Source organism: Lontra canadensis, unplaced genomic scaffold (assembly GCF_010015895.1).
Source record: "Lontra canadensis isolate GAN:19392208 unplaced genomic scaffold, GSC_riverotter_1.0 scaffold66, whole genome shotgun sequence".
NCBI lineage: Eukaryota > Metazoa > Chordata > Mammalia > Carnivora > Mustelidae > Lontra > Lontra canadensis.
Genome location: NW_022631060.1, coordinates 7,149,813 through 7,165,116, shown reverse-complemented (window position 1 = coordinate 7,165,116; position 15,304 = coordinate 7,149,813). Strand labels below are relative to the sequence as shown.

The following is a 15,304-nucleotide window of genomic DNA, read 5'->3' as shown; positions in this document are numbered from 1 at the left end:
CAGAGGTAGCAGATTGGGCGAGCCCGATCACGGCTGCCCATTGGAGACGAGGGAAAACAGAGTCCTAGGGGCGCGGCGCGGCGGGCGGCGGCGGGCGGCGGCGGCGGCGGCGGGCGGGGGTGCGGGCCTTGCAGTGGGCGCCACCGCCGGAAGGGAGCGGTAGCGGCCACCGGGCAGCGCGGGGCCGGGAAGCGCCGGGGCGGCCCGCGGCCGCACGAGGGGAGCAGCCCCGCCGCTCGCGATTGGGGGACTCTGTTTTCCCTCTTCTCCAATGGGCAGCCGTGATCGGGCTCGCCCAATCTGCTACCTCTGCCGCGCTGCGCTTCGGCTTGTTTTTGTTTGGGCTCGAGCCTCGTTCCAGGTCTCCTCCGGGGCCCGTCCCCCACCCTCCCCGTCCCTCCGCTGACAGCGGCGCCGGCCTCGGGCCGCGGCTCGCCTCCCGCGCCCCGGGTCCCCTCGGTCCCCGGCCGTCCCGCAGAGTGGCGGTCGTCCGTCTGCACGCCCGGAGGTGATGGGGATCGGCGTCGCTCCCACCTGTGGGGGGTGGGGATCGTGTTTTCGTGGCGACCGCGGGATCCGGCTTGCGAGAATGGTGTAGAAGCGCGTTGGACCGCAGGAAGGGGCTCTCTTTCTGTCGCCGGGCTCCTTTGACCCGGTTCAGGAGCTGTCGCTTCCGATCCCGCAAGTGGAAAAACTAGAGTTACTAAGGAGGTGAACGTGTGTTCCTTAAAGAGGATTTTTAGAAAAGTGGAATTCGGCCTCGCGGGGAGGTCTTATGTAGAGTAGCGGGCGGATGAATTGGTCGGTCGTGATTGTGACTTTGCATCAGGTCCGTTTTACACTTTAAGCTACTTTAAACTTTCTCAAACTGTGGTTAAACGTGGTCGGAAGACGGCCGTAGGATCGTCAGAGGAAGCAGTTGCCCGCTGGAGCTTTTTCCTGTCGTTTTTGACACGGAGAACACGGCTGTCACTTCTGATGATTAGTTGTAAAAGCATAAGTATTTCGGAAAGGGCGGGGAGAAATCATTTTTGTCTGAAATAAACGCGGGTAACTTGTGTATATTGAAATGACACGTACCTAAAGAGTTACTTGCTGTGGATACAAGTTTACTTTGTCGCCGAACGTTTGGCAACTTGAAACACAGGTGTGGCCCCTTCCCTGCCGGAGCTCCCTATATTCGCAGAGTAAAGTCCACAGACGCTTTAATCCCAGCATGTGGGGAAACTCCCGGCCCATTTTCCAGTTCGTACTATTTAAAATTATACGTTCTACTCTCCCTTTCCCAGGCTGTAATGCAACGAGCTTCCCATGCCTGGCGCCGTTTGGTCCTCATTCCTAGCCCGGCTCTGCCCCCTGCCCGCCCCCCCCATCCGTCAGAAAGGTCCAGTGAGAAAGTTCTCTGCAAAGACTGGCCCACTCTGGAGGACCACACTTCCTATGCGTTCCCTGAACAGTGGTTACTTGGCATTTTATTTGGTTATTTGCCTCTCCCTTCAGTTTTTTTGTGAACTAACGGTTGGGTTATTACTTACTTCCTCTGCCTTTAGCAGGTGCCGAGTAGGTGCTTAGTAGGCATTTGATGAAAGTGAATTTGTTAATCTCCAGGTTACAGAGCTTCAAAGCTTGTATTTAGTTTTTTGAAATATGTCCTTTCTGATGTTACTTTAAAACATTGTTGTTATTCACAAAGCAACTTAGTTTGAGAGTGAAAGGATTATTATGGATACTTAGTCTTCCAGAGAGGAGGGCTTGATTTTGTACCCATGAACTTTGAAACCAGACTCTTTCAAAGTCAAGTGCTCTCTTGCTGGTATGTTCATCTGTCTTATCAATCACACACTGAACTGCTTTCTGTCCTTGAACCAGATAACGGTGGGCTTACTGGAGGGGTGGGGGGGTGGAAGGTTGGGGTTTATAGCAGAATATGATGTGAAGGAAGTGGTCACAGGTTGTTCGTGTGTTCAAGCATAGAATTTTGGGGATGTTGATGTGTCACTTTTCCCTTGTGTCATATAAATCTGGGATCGATTCTGACTTTTCTCTATGTAGGACATGAGTATGTGGCCCAGTTGTGTTGCAAAGACATGTGTGCTATCTGAACAGCTCCTTGTCCCCAGGAATGTCCTTCCCATGGCTTGGGAGAGCAAATCCTTTCCGATAAACCATGTGGATTCCATTGTTTTATACTCTTGCCTACCATATATTAGCTTTACTTTTTCTCCACTCACTGGAATCCTCCTCCGTGGAGGAGGAGTTGCAGGACTCTGTTATATGTTAGCCCTAGAACACTGTAATTGTTGAGTTTTCCACACCGGGATCCTATGTCCTTGCTCTACAGTGACCCAGTACTGGTTACACAGACACACTAAGTAAATGGTGTAGTTTTAGCTCAGATACAGTTGTATACAGTAGAAAGATGTTTTCTATATAGGATGTAACTGAATTTTTCAGTCTGACTTTTAGTTACTCTTTATTTTGGGGGCAAAAACTTATTTAACTGACATGTCTTGGTGTAGGAAATGGGAGATTTAAGCACAATCTCAAATTATTACAAAATAAAATTAAAACTAATGCACTTTAAATTGTAATCATTAGGGTGTCCTAAGCATTAGAACACAGTGATTTGAAAAGTGATTTCTTGCATAGACTGCCAACTTTGAACTCATAAAACTACTTTCTGTTTGGAGCTCTTAAGTTTGAAATATGAGTTAAGCCCTGAAGTTTTAATGGCTGAGTTCCATTGAACATGCTGTACGAGGAAGGGGTCCTAGCGAACAGTAGGGAGTGAGTATCCTAGGTTTTTGTCTAAAGGATTTTTAATGAGGGAAAAGTTAACAGCTTTCTTTAAATTCTTTCTACCAACTCTACATCATCCCCCACCCCCAATCTCTACAAATCTGTTTTTATTTTACTTATTACTGTAGACCCTTTTCTCCTCCATAATTTGTTGTTTCCTAGAAGTGTTGGCTGAGAGGAAAGGTCATGCCTGACTGGTATCTATCTCGGAATTTATTAATGTGATCTGAGTTTCTTTTTGTCCTACTCAAATAAAGGAAAGCATTTGTCATTTACAAACATATTTTGATTCAACAGATGTATTCCTAAAATATAGTCTTGCATATCTTAATTTACTTGCATTATAGGATTTTACTGTTTTAAAGGAATGCCATGGTAAGAATCCATCTGTACAGGAAAGACCCATAATCTTATTTTTGTAAAGCCATATTAACGCCTAATGTTAGGTTTAAAAAACAAAACAAAATAAAACGCTTTTCCTTTTGACACACCGTATTGGAGACAGAGTGGATGTATTATCTTTGTAAAGCTGGTGATGGAACCAGGAACCAGTTGCATTCTAAAATATTCTCACGGGCACCTGGGTGGCTCAGTGGGTTGGAGCCTCTCCCTTTGGCTCAGGTCATGATCCCAGAGTCCTGGGATCGAGTCCCGCATCGGGCTCTCTGCTCCTCGGGGAGCTTGCTTCCTCCACTCTCTCTGACTGCCTCTCTGCCTACTTGTGATCTCTGTCAAATAAAATCTTAAAAAAAAAAAAAAAAGAAAAATATTATCACAAAAGAAGAAAAGAAGTCACTGATTTCCATAGCCATCGATGCTCAAAATTACGTTTTGCATCCATCATGCCAGAGGGTTCCTGGGACCAGTTCAGTCAGTCACTGCCTCCGGCTCCCACCTCTGGCAGCCAGATCTGGGGCTGTCTGATGTCTGTGTGAGACAAACTTAAACCACACAGGGTTGTATGCAATTATGACTACTTAACCTATAATTCTGGAGTTTGATGAAGGACCATTGGAGTAAGAATCAATACCTGGGCTTCAGTCTGCTCTGTCATTATTTATATAAGACATGGGGCCAAGCCTCAGCTTCTACAACTGAACTTTAATCTCTGAGATCACTTCCAATTCTGAATTCTATTTTACCACTTACACTTAATCGCCACCCTGTTTTCTTACTTTTAAGAACTATTTTAATATTTTGACATCCCTCTCTATACATGATTCATCCATGTATCTTATGTAGTTTTTCCTCCCTTTTTCTGAGTTGATGCTGTAGCTTACAGTCAGTTGGGTTTTAGAATCAAGAGGCCAGAGTATATTCATGGCCCCACAGCTTGAGGGCTCCTGCTTCTGGATGGCTCCTGTTCATGACTTGCTTCTCTACTAGATGTCTCTGTTTTCTGTATTAATAAGGGTGCGCTAAGGAGAAAGTAGATAGACCTAGGGAGCATTCCCTGGTGAGAAGCTTTTTTATTTATGGGCAATGCGCGTATCAAGTGGCTCGGGTGTTGGAGTAAACCCCAGACCTGAGCTTGAACACTGGGTTTTAGACCCGGCCTTACCGCTGAATAGAATTGACTTCAGGAAAGCAATTTTATTCCTGAGCCATAGCCATCTCACGTGTAGTGATCGTGCCTGTCTCCCCGACCTCGTAGGGTTGCCAAGCAGATGGACCCTCAGGGGTGTGTCGGGGTGAAACAAACACCTGTGTTTTCAACTTGAGCATCTTTATCAGAACTCCTGCCGGGCAGATCTCTGACGGCAGGGGCATTGCCTCTCAGGTCTCAGGCAGAAGGTCCCTTCCCTGAAGGGTCATCTTGCTTTCTACTCTGCATCCTTCTGCCGTCTTCTTCAGATAGCCAGTCTTCACAGGCTTCCCTTTGGACACGCAAGGTCTCCCACTCCAGTAGCCTCGCCCGGTTTTCCTGAAAGCTGAAGCTCACCCACGCCCTCTAGCGTTTGGTGGACGCAACAATATTCCAGCACCACGAACAGTGCCCAGGGGCCCCGGGTAGGTTTCTTGATGAATGTTGGATTCTAGGTCTGCAGAATGATTCATTTCGTCTGTCCAATTTGTGGGACAAGGTTGCAGTAGCTGATACAGTGTAACGCTCTCTGGGGAGTATTATTTTCAAGGAAATGCCTGTGTTGCATGACGTGGAGGGATGTATGTTCTTAGCAAGAAAACCAGCCTGCTGTTAGAAGACGGTGCCCCCCCCACCGAGGAGTAAAGGGGGTCCTTATCCTTCAGAAGGTGAACCAGTGGAGTCTGGGGCTGGAGAGGCCGCATGGAAACCTTCTCTTGTCTCCTCCAAAAGAGAAACAAAAACAGACCTCACTCAGGGCCCAAGAGGATTTAGACAAAGCCAGTTGCCTCAGAAAATATTTGTTTGATATAGATACCAGGAGTGTTTTTGACACCACTCTCATCTTTCCTGCAAACCCTCCCCCCCCCCCCGTGCAAAAAAGGAGAGGGGCGGGTTTGGTTTTGTTTTGATTTTCTTTTTTATTTGTCCTTTTCTTTCTTTTCCCTGGTCATCCAGTGTAAAGTCTGTTCCCACCTGGTTCTCTCTAACATTCTATTTGTTTCCTTTAAAGTTCGTAGCAGAATTTGCAGTTTCATACCTATTGGGTTGTTTCTTTTCCCACGCTGTCCTCTGAGATCCAAGAAATTAGGAACCAAGCAACTTTTGTTCTAGGGCCTTACTCTTCAAATATGGGGCAAAGTATGTTTAAAATTTTGTTTGTATCGCTTTCTTCAGAGTGTCAGGAGTGTACAGGCTGTCACTCAGCCTCGACTTAATTTGTTTCTGATTCTCTAAGGCTTGCTCTCGTCTGTAAAATGGGGGTGATATCGTGTATGTTACTGTACACGTGAGAGAACTCAATGTTTTTGTTTCATGTTGAGACATAGTTGAATGTGCAGTGTATGATTAAGGGGCTGTGACGGGGGTAAATGGCAGGGTGCACGTACAGGTGTTGGCGCAGTTCTGGGATGCTGGTGAGAGCCATCGCGTGAATATGGTGCCTGGGACCCGGAGCTCAGAGCTTTTCTCTGTCGTGCCCGGGACTGCCAGGCTGCCCCTGCCGCACCCAGTTCTCCACTCCCCCCTTGAGCAGACGTTTCCTTAGCTGTGTGTTGGACTTCACAGCACTTACCCATCTGCAGGACCTCCGCCTCTCCACGTGCCTGCCTCTTGCCCGACGTAGTTCCTTCTCTCTTCCCTCCCCTTTTCCTTCCACTAACTGCCTGTGAGAAAGCCCATTTTTTCCCGTTGGGTTCGTGTCTTGGTAGCCTATTATCTTGTCAGGAGGAATGAATTACTTTGGGCAGGCCAGGGATTCCTGAGCCTGGTTTTTGTTTTGCTTTGTTTTTTTAATCTAAGGTTTTTTGCTTTGCCGTTCTGTGATTCTCTGAATTGAGATGATGTGGAAACTCTTGGTAAACTGTAAAGTCCTTTTGTTAGTGTTGCTCTCTTCACGGCCCCCACTTTTTTCCTGAGTTCTGAGGTCTTCACCTGGGTTGTGGACCCCTCCCCCCAAATTCAGCACATTGAACCTTTCTCATCTTTCCTGCAAACCTGTTCTTTCTGTAGCTCAGTTTGTGGCAGTGTTGTAGTCTGCCCAGCTAGAGGCTTCTGGCCCATCTGAATTAAATTCCTTTCTGTCCCTCACCACCTGTGTCTGATTTGTTACCAAGTCTTGCCAGCCTTCTCTTTGAAACCCCGGAGCTTTCCGGAGCTTTCCCCCAGCTTTCCTCCCTCCCTCAGCCCTCCGCCGCCGCTACTGTTGCATTTGAGCTGCTCTCCGCCTCCAGCCACGTGCTTTTTCACCAGTAGGATCCTTTCTAGAGTACAAGTGAGCAAATTCTGCCTCCTTCCGTCTGTATAATCGAGAGAAAAAAGTAGGTACTTTACAGGATTTGAGAATTAAATGGTAAATGAATGGAGGAACTATTATTTGTTTTTGTTTTATAAGTGGAGTTACAGTGGGGCACCCAGCTGGTGTAGTCAGTGGAGTGCGAGACTCTTGATCTCAGGGTTGTGAGTTCGAGCTTGATGCTGAGTGCAGGGATTCCTTAAAATAAAAAAAATAAAAAAAATAAAAAGGTGAAGTTGCACTAAGAAAAAATATGTCTTACCAGAAACACAATGAGCTAACTTCCACTGTAACAAAATCTGTAATCTCCCTGGATGTTGGTATGTGAGGTTTGGTAGTTTGGTAGGATTTTTAATTCTACATTGACATTTTTAATTCTACATTCTACATTGTTGCCTGAAGCCACATCCCTTCTCCTCAGGAGCAGTCAGAAAAGCAAAGCTGGTCTCGGGTCTCTCTCATAAATTGGCACCCCAGTCCTTTTATTCTCTTGAAACTTTTTGGTGGAGGTGATGTGGTTGTTTTCTTGGGGGAGTTATGGTAGGATAAGGAATGGAGGGGAAGTTTCTACTTGATTTAAGTTTTGTGAACAATGTGTCAGCATATCCGACCTTCTGTTTCTACCTTCATCGCTTGAAAAGGGGCCAGTTGGAGATCTTTATGAGCTCTTTCTGCTTGTTTGATCCGTGTGACAAACCGAGGAAGTGGGCTGTATTTTCCTTTTACTTAGGAGGCATTTGTGAGGTTAAATGACTTGTCCCTGGCTGCGGTGCTAGAGAGAAATGAATGGGGTCGGAGTGGAACCTAGGTGCATGGACTCCATCCCTAGCCCCATCCTGAACCCCATGTGCCCTGCCTCCTGCCAGACTTAGTCTTGGCCTCTAAGACCCAGCCCAAGAATTAACATTTTGGAAATTTTTCCTCACCCAGGTCTTTGCCTAGTAAGAATGGATTCTTCTTTGTTCTGCTTACCTAGCGGCTTCTGAGGAACTGTAGGCTGTCCTTACAGACTTCTGACACTAGGTGGCATCTGTTTGTAGAAAAGTAAAATGCTGTGTGGGTCTGGGGGAGGAGTAACAAAAGAAGCATCCTTGATTTTATTTATAGGCATTACTAGGTGGGCACATGGATCAGATGTGGGGAGATGGGGACGCAGGTGGTTTTGTTTTGTTTTTTGCAGAATTTGTCCCAAAAACCGCATCAGCTAGAACCTTTAGTTTAGAAATGCCTACCAAGACCATTGAAAACACAAATCTTTCTTCTATCAAATCCTTTGTTGTGATACGTATTGGATGAAAATTGGGTATTACTGGATAAATAAGGAACTGTGAATCAGTAGTTTCTGCCCTGAGGCAGTTGGAGGGGGGAGTCGATTACATGCCCAGTTGTGGATGAGCAGGCCTGCGTGTTGTAATGTCTGATCGTGGACTTACCTGTAGTGCATGTTTTGCTGTTTCAAATGTTTTGCTAAGTGAAAAATCCTAGCTAAGAGTTTTAGTTTTCATTCTTACGGTAAAATTTTTACGTTAATGTAAAAATGTACAATCATAACACTTCTACAGAAGGTCTTGGTTATCTGGGGTTAAAGCAGTTAAATGTGTGATTGAGATGCTGGCTTTATCTTCAGAATCCATATAGTTCTCTCTGTAGCTGTGGTTCACACGTGCAGGTGAAGGGGGGAAATGACCTTTTTAAAAAGTATATTTAAAACAACTTTTCAGAGGTGTTTAAGAGTTTTTCCTGTGATATGTTGGAGTTTTAATGTGTTTGGGGGCTCTGGGGACTGTAGAGCATTTTCACTTTGGTTTACTTTGTCATGGTCTCTGTATTAGTTGCCTGTGGCTGCTCTGACAAGCTACCACGAAGTTGGGGGCCTCGCACAGCAGAGATGGATTCTCAGTTGGGCAGGCTCTAGGGTCACCATCTGTTGTGCTTGGCTAAAGTCAAGGTGTGGTAGGGCTCCCCCTGGAGGCCGTAGGAGAGAATCTGTTCCTTGCCTCTGCCAGCTTCTGCTGCGGCGGTCTTTTGCGGGTGGCTGTGTCACGGCAGTCCTCCCCCTCTCCTCTGGGGTAATGGTGTCAAAGCACCCTCTGTGGCTCTCCTAAGGCCTCTTGTGATAGCATTTAGAGCCCACTCAGATAACCTGTGTCATCTCAAAATCCATAATTTAAATCGCCTCCCCAAAGACCCTTTTCCTTACAAGCTGATAGTCGCAGATTCCAGATTAGGACCTGATATCCTTGAGGACTGATTTTCAGCCCACTGCATTCTCCTTGGGAGCAGTGAGCACGCCCAGCCCAGCGTGACTAGCAGCACTGGCTCTCGCCGTCCTGTCATCTTGGATTTTTATCCGGCCACACCTCCTCTGCGCCGGGGGAAGCTGCTCCGAACCAGGTGCCGGCTCGTGCTGGGGCAGGTGGCGCCTCACCACCTGCGGCCGTCTGGGGAGGCTGTCAGACTGGCTGAAGCAAAGCGATTGCTGAGTTTGACTCTGTCAAAGCTGGAAAAGAAAGCAGAAGCAATAGTCGTCTAACTTCTCGAATAACACTTCTTTCTGACAGTACTTATAGGAGCAGGTTGTCAGGTCGCAGGTGTGACCGTGGATTCATGGTCGTCTCTGACAGATGGCAAGTGCGGAGCTGTCTTGTCAGAGGGCGTCACAGCCTTACTGTGTTGTGATGCAGGATGTTGACCGCAGGTGTTTCTGGTAGCTTCACGGGCTGCTCGTCTTGGCCTGATAGCATGCATTCCTGTTTGAGGGTCCCACGGAGCTTGGATATGTGTTGATTACAGATGAGTTTGGAATAACCATTGGTAAAGACTGATGTGTAATTCCCTGATCCGTTATTGTAGAGCCCTTTTGTAACTTCAGATTTACGAGAACGAGCTAGTCCCCAGTTGGGCGTACATGTAGCGGCTCGGTTTGCGACCAGAAGGGGGATGTGATACGGATGGACCTGCGCTGTGTTGGGCCTTGTGCTAGGTTCCAGTGATCCGGAAGTGTGCCTTAGCCAGCACACACGGCAGTGCGGGAGCCAAGTATTACTACGTCATCGCACGAAGAAGTACAGTTGTAATAAGCACCGTGGAAGAGCATATAACAAGGCAGTCTGTGGGATGAAGGACTGGGGTCGGGGGGCCGCACGCGAGGGCAGCTTGCCGGCATCCCAACACAGAGGCCCTGTGTAGGGAACACGCCTAGCACACTCGCAGGCCGGGGCTGGGTCTGGAGTTGGAGCTGGAGTGAGGGGCGGGGACAGGGCTGGGTCCCAAAGGCCCCTTCTAGGCACTGGCAAGGTAAGTTCTGTTAATGGTAGTTGGTAACAATTTCCAAATTCTTTTGTTTTCGCTATTGCATGTAGGCCAGGAGTGTGAGCCTAGAATGGAAACTGGATTTTCACTTCGCGGATGGGACACCGTTGGCACCGACCCTAGCCTGTACGCTCACTGCCAGACCCGTGTGGGTGCTTCTGTTCCTTTGCGGCGTCTCTGTTTGTCTTTTGTCTCCTCTTTGGATAGTGCTGGCTTTCATGTTATGCTCTTTGGTTTGCCTTCCTTGCGTTTATTTTAAATACATCGCTTCAGGGGGCCTGGGACTGCGGCCCTTGCGCACCAGCGTCCGTCCACAAGCATCAGAAATGTGGGGACTTACTTCAGTGACATGTGACTTCCCTGATGTTTGAATTACTGTATTTAAGGTTGTAGAAATTAGCTTTAACTTATATACATAAGAATGATGCGGAAGGATTTTTGTGCTTTTTTATTTTCCTTTTAAATTTTTCTTATAAAAGTAATACAGGCTCGTTTTGAAAAGCTGAACCTTGTGAAAAAAATTACTCATGATCTCATTCTCTAGAGATAATGCTGTTAACCATTTGGTGTTTTGAATCATTTTCTCAGTGTAGTGTAGCCGAATCACTTGCAAAGTGTTTGCTCTGCTTTTTCTCAGTTAAGTTTTTCCAAGTCCTCCAGCAAGCTAAAGCCTGCTTTAGTTAACAGCGTGTGTTACCTTCTCAACCCCTTGGGACTTATTTCTTTGCCACTGGATAACTTCTCTAAGATAAACTGAGACAAGTTCAACATGGAAGCCATTAGAAAATTCTTGGTTATATCACAGGAATTATATATATTAAAATTCTTGATTCTTTTAGAATCCGTGTTTTCATTTTTTGGATACAGTTTTAAAAGCCTGGTTTGTGTTTAAGACATTCAGCAGGAAATGTCCAAAAGCTACAACTAGGAAAGGACTGGAACCAGAGTTTTCGAATTGGGCATGAGCAGTTAAATTGAAAGTCACTGAACAGTTTATAATCCCCCATGTGTCACAAAGGGGCAGTGGAAGGAGAGAAGTTCGTTGACACTTGTCGAAGATCTGTCACTGCTGGAAACAGTGCGGGCACTTGACAGTAACCAAGCACAGTTTCTATGAAACAACTCTGCTTTCCTTTGAGAAAATTTCAAATGTCAGCAGGTTTTTGTTTGATGGTTGTTTGTTTTTTTTTTCCCCTAATTTACAAATAGTAAATTTTGGGAGTGGGAATTTTTAAAAATATTAATCCTGTTCCCCCAAAGACAGGGAATGCTGTTGGTGATTTGGAATGGGTGGTGGTGGGGGGTGTGTGCGCGCACGCATCTCCTACCTTAGTGGTATTATTATAGAAAAAGTTTCCTTTTTTTTTTTAAGGTTTTTTTATTTTTAAGTAATCTCTACACCTGGTGTGGGGTTCGAACTCATGCTCCACTGGTTGAACTAGCCAGGTGCCCCCAAAAAGTTTCCTCTTTAAATACAACTCTGAATCTTTCAATACTTTCTTCTTTAAGTGCAACTCTTAGTTTAGAGGGTTTTTTTTTCTTTTTTTTTTTTTTTAAGATTTTATTTATTTATTTGATAGAGGGAGACACAACAACAGCAAGAGAGGGAACACGCAAGGGGAGTGGGAGAGGGAGAAGCAGGCTTCCCGCCAAGCAGGCAGCCCGATGCGGGGCTCGATCCCAGGACTCTGGGAGCATGACCTGAGCTAAAGGCAGACGCTCAACAACTGAACCACCAGGCGCCCCAGTTTAGTGGTTTCCAAGTACGTTTTGTGTTATCACAAATTGCCTGCCTTTTTAAAAATTTATATTTGAAAGTAGAATCTGAAGTAGGTGCTTCCTTCCCCACCGGTTGGTGTGGTGAAGCCGCGTGAGGTGAATCCTCCTTTCCTGCTGACTTCAGAGTGGGGGAGCTTCTGGGGACTGGCGCAGTCTGTCCTGGGGCGCTGGCGCGGCCGGGTGTCCTCAGAGCCCGCTTGCATCATTCTTGTGGCGGCTCTAAAGGAGAGGGAGCAGAGCCTTGGCCACGCCCTCAGGAGCTCCACCCTGTTATACGCAGATGGTCTTATCACTCCGGTAGAAAATCACTCCGGTAGAAAACGATTCTTTTTTTTTTTTTTTTTAAAGATTATTTATTTGACACAGAGATCACAAGTAGGAGAGAGGCGGGCAGAGAGAGAGGGGAAGCAGGCTCCCTGCTGAGCTGAGAGCCTGACACGGGGCTCGATCCCAGGACCCTGAGATCATGACCTGAGCCCAAGGCAGAGGCTTTAACCCATTGAGCCACCCAGGCGCCCCTCATTTATTTATTTAAGAGAGAGACACTGAGAGAGAGCATGAGAGGGGAGAAGGTCAGAGGGAGAAGCAGACTCCCTGTGTAGCTGGGAGCCCGATGCGGGCTCATGACCTGAGCTGGAGGCAGTTGCTTAACCAACTGAGCCACCCAGGCGTCCCCTTAAGACTTTCTACTCGTTATTCCTTACATTCCCCTCTGCCATCTGACTCTTCACCAAAAGCCCATGTTTCAAGACATCACGCCCATTTTAGAAGTTCTCAGTTGTCTCAGAGCGGGGCTTACAATCCATCCTGTCCCTGAGTTTCAGCTCTTGCAAGAGAGTTTGGCCTTGTGAGCATCTGCAGCAGTGCCCAAGGGGGTCACTCCCTTCCTGAAGCTCTGATTCCTCATTTGCTCTTGCTCCTCCTCCCTCCCTAGTTGCCCCTTCCAGTATCCTTTGCTGCTGGTTTCTCGTCTGGAGGGCTACCCCCTCTGTCCTTAGACTTCTGTCATCTGTCTCGTCTCATGAGTGCTCCGACCAGCCTGACCGGTACTCCAGGCCCTTGTATCCCGCAGCTCATTCGCCATCTCTGCTTGGTTTCTGCTGGGCATCTCACACGTGACCAAAGCCAAACTCCTGCACCCCAACCCCTCCCAAAACCCAAGCTTCCTGTAGTCTTTGCCGCCTCTGTGGAAAGCGTCCTTCAATTCGGAAGCATATTAGACTCCTCTTTCTTTCACAGATCCTGTCTGTCTTCGAACCTACTCTCGAACCTTCAGAAGAGATCTCGAACCCAGCTGCTTCCCACCACCTACCTATGCTGCTCCCAGCTCCCAGAATCCTCTGGTTCATTGCAGTAGCCTCTTAACTGGTGCCTTCTCTTATGTTCCCCAGTTACTAGTAGCAGCATTAGATCTGCGTTTTGTTTTGTTTTTTAGCATTTATTTGTGAGGTTTTCTCCAAACAGCAAGCAGCTAGCATGGGCCTTTAAAATGGTAGCTTGGACCACATCATTCCTGCTTTCCGTCTCCCTGAGTGTTCATGCCCAAGTCTCAGCAGTGACGTTCTAGCGGTCCGTCTGACCCTCCCTCATGCCCCTGCCCCGCTCACCCCACTACAGCCACGCTGGGCACCGGGCTGGTCCTCCTCACACCCACTGCTTCTCCCCCTCCCCGACTTTGTGCTCGCTCTTTGCTGGGGCATGTTATGTTCTCCGTTGCTGCCTGGCTTCCCCCTTCCCCTACGCTACCTGGAACGCTCCCTGCTGCCTAGAAACTGCTGTTTTCTCTCAGGTGCTTGCAGTGATGTGTTACTTTTAGAGATTTCTTCATTAGAATATAAGCACATATGAGGGCAGAAACCTGTTTCTGTTCTTTGCTGTATCCTCAGGGCCTGGAACACCGGAATATAGTAGACGTCTAATAATTTTTCTAATGCTTTTACACACATGACCCTTGAATGCCCTCATGCAGTCAGAATTCCACGTACAACTTTTGACTTTTTTTTTTTTTTTTTTTAAGATTTTATTTATTTGTCAGAGAGAGAGAGAGAGACAGCGCGGGCAAACACAGGCAGACAGAGCGGCAGGCAGAGGCAGAGGGAGAAGCCGGCTTCCTGCCAAGCTAGGAGCCCGATGTGGGACTCGATCCCAGGACACTGGGATCGTGACCTGAGCTGAAGGCAGCTGCTTAACCAACTGAGCCACCCAGGCGTCCCCAACCTTTGACTTCTTAAAAACTCAACTACTAACAGCCTCATGTTGATTGGAAGCCTTGTAGACAAAGTAACCGGTTAACACAAACTCTGTATGTTGCTGTGTTACACACCATGTTCTTACAGTAATGTAAAGCTGCAGAAGACGTTATTAAGAAAATCGGGCCCCTGGGCGACTCAGCGGGTTAAAGCCTCTGCCTTCGGCTCAGGTCATGATCCCAGGGTCCTGGGATCGAGCCCCGCATCGGGCTCTCTGCTCTGCGGGGAGCCTGCTTCCTCCTCTCTCTCTGCGTGCCTCTCTGCCTACTTGTAATTTCTGTCAAATAAATAAATAAAATCTTTAAAAAAATCATAAGGAAGAGAAAATACATGTATAGTGCTGTACTGTGTTTATTTAAAAAAAATTCACAAAGAAGTGGACCCACAGAGTTCAAACCCATGTTGTTAAGGGTCAGTTGTATTGGGAAATCAGAACAGAGAGAGATTTGTAGTTGATGCCATTTAAAGAGTGGCCAGTATTCCTGTCTTGAAAATTTTTTCTGCCTATTTTGGGATAAATTCCGGGTAATTTTTGCTCGTAAATATAGTTAGTGGCTGCTTAGCTCAGACACTGTCAGCCAAGTCAACACCATGGTGGTGTTTCTCTGTGAGCTGTCTGGTCCCAGCCAGAGAGACTGTGCTCTGGCTTCTGTTGGGAGTGGGACCTCCGTGGGCATCGAGAAGCCTGTCGGCCTTGCTAGCCACCCAGTGTCCTCAGCTTCCGCTTCGTCACAGTCTGTCCCGCATGGGCTGTGGCAGTGTTTGAAACTGCATCTCCAGCTTCAGTGCGGACGCGTCCTTTCGGCGTGTGCGCTTGCCGGAGAGCCGTGCCGACCAGCAGGTGCCGCGCTCGGGCGGGCAGAACGATCGGTGCCCAGTTTGTAGGATATATGTTCATTTTGAGCTAGAAATTTTTTCTTAAGATTTTATTTATTTGAGAGAAAGAACACGAACAGGAAGAGGGGCAGAGAGAAAGAGAGAAGCAGACTCCCCACTGAACACGAGAAGGGGCTTGATCCGAGGGCTCTGCGATCACGACCTGAGCCAAAGGCAGACACTTAACCGACTGAGCCATCCAGGCCCCCCTTGAGCTAGAAATGTGTAAGCCGCTCCCAAATTTCCTATAGTTTCACTAGAACTGGTTTTACAGGAAAATTCATTTGTGAACGTAAATGAAGTCTTTTGCCTTAATGACAGCCGCTGTTACCTGAACAAGTGGAGAGTGTGGGAGCCTCTGCTGAGATGAACGCTGCCCCGCACGGCGCGCATCTAGTGAAATCAGCCGCG

General features: G+C 47.4%; 1 protein-coding gene across 1 annotated transcript in view; it reads left to right on the top strand.

Moving 5' to 3' along the window:
* Positions 1-15,304, top strand: part of KMT5B (lysine methyltransferase 5B) — a 50,658-nt gene that overhangs the window by 837 nt on the left and 34,517 nt on the right. The window lies entirely within an intron of this gene.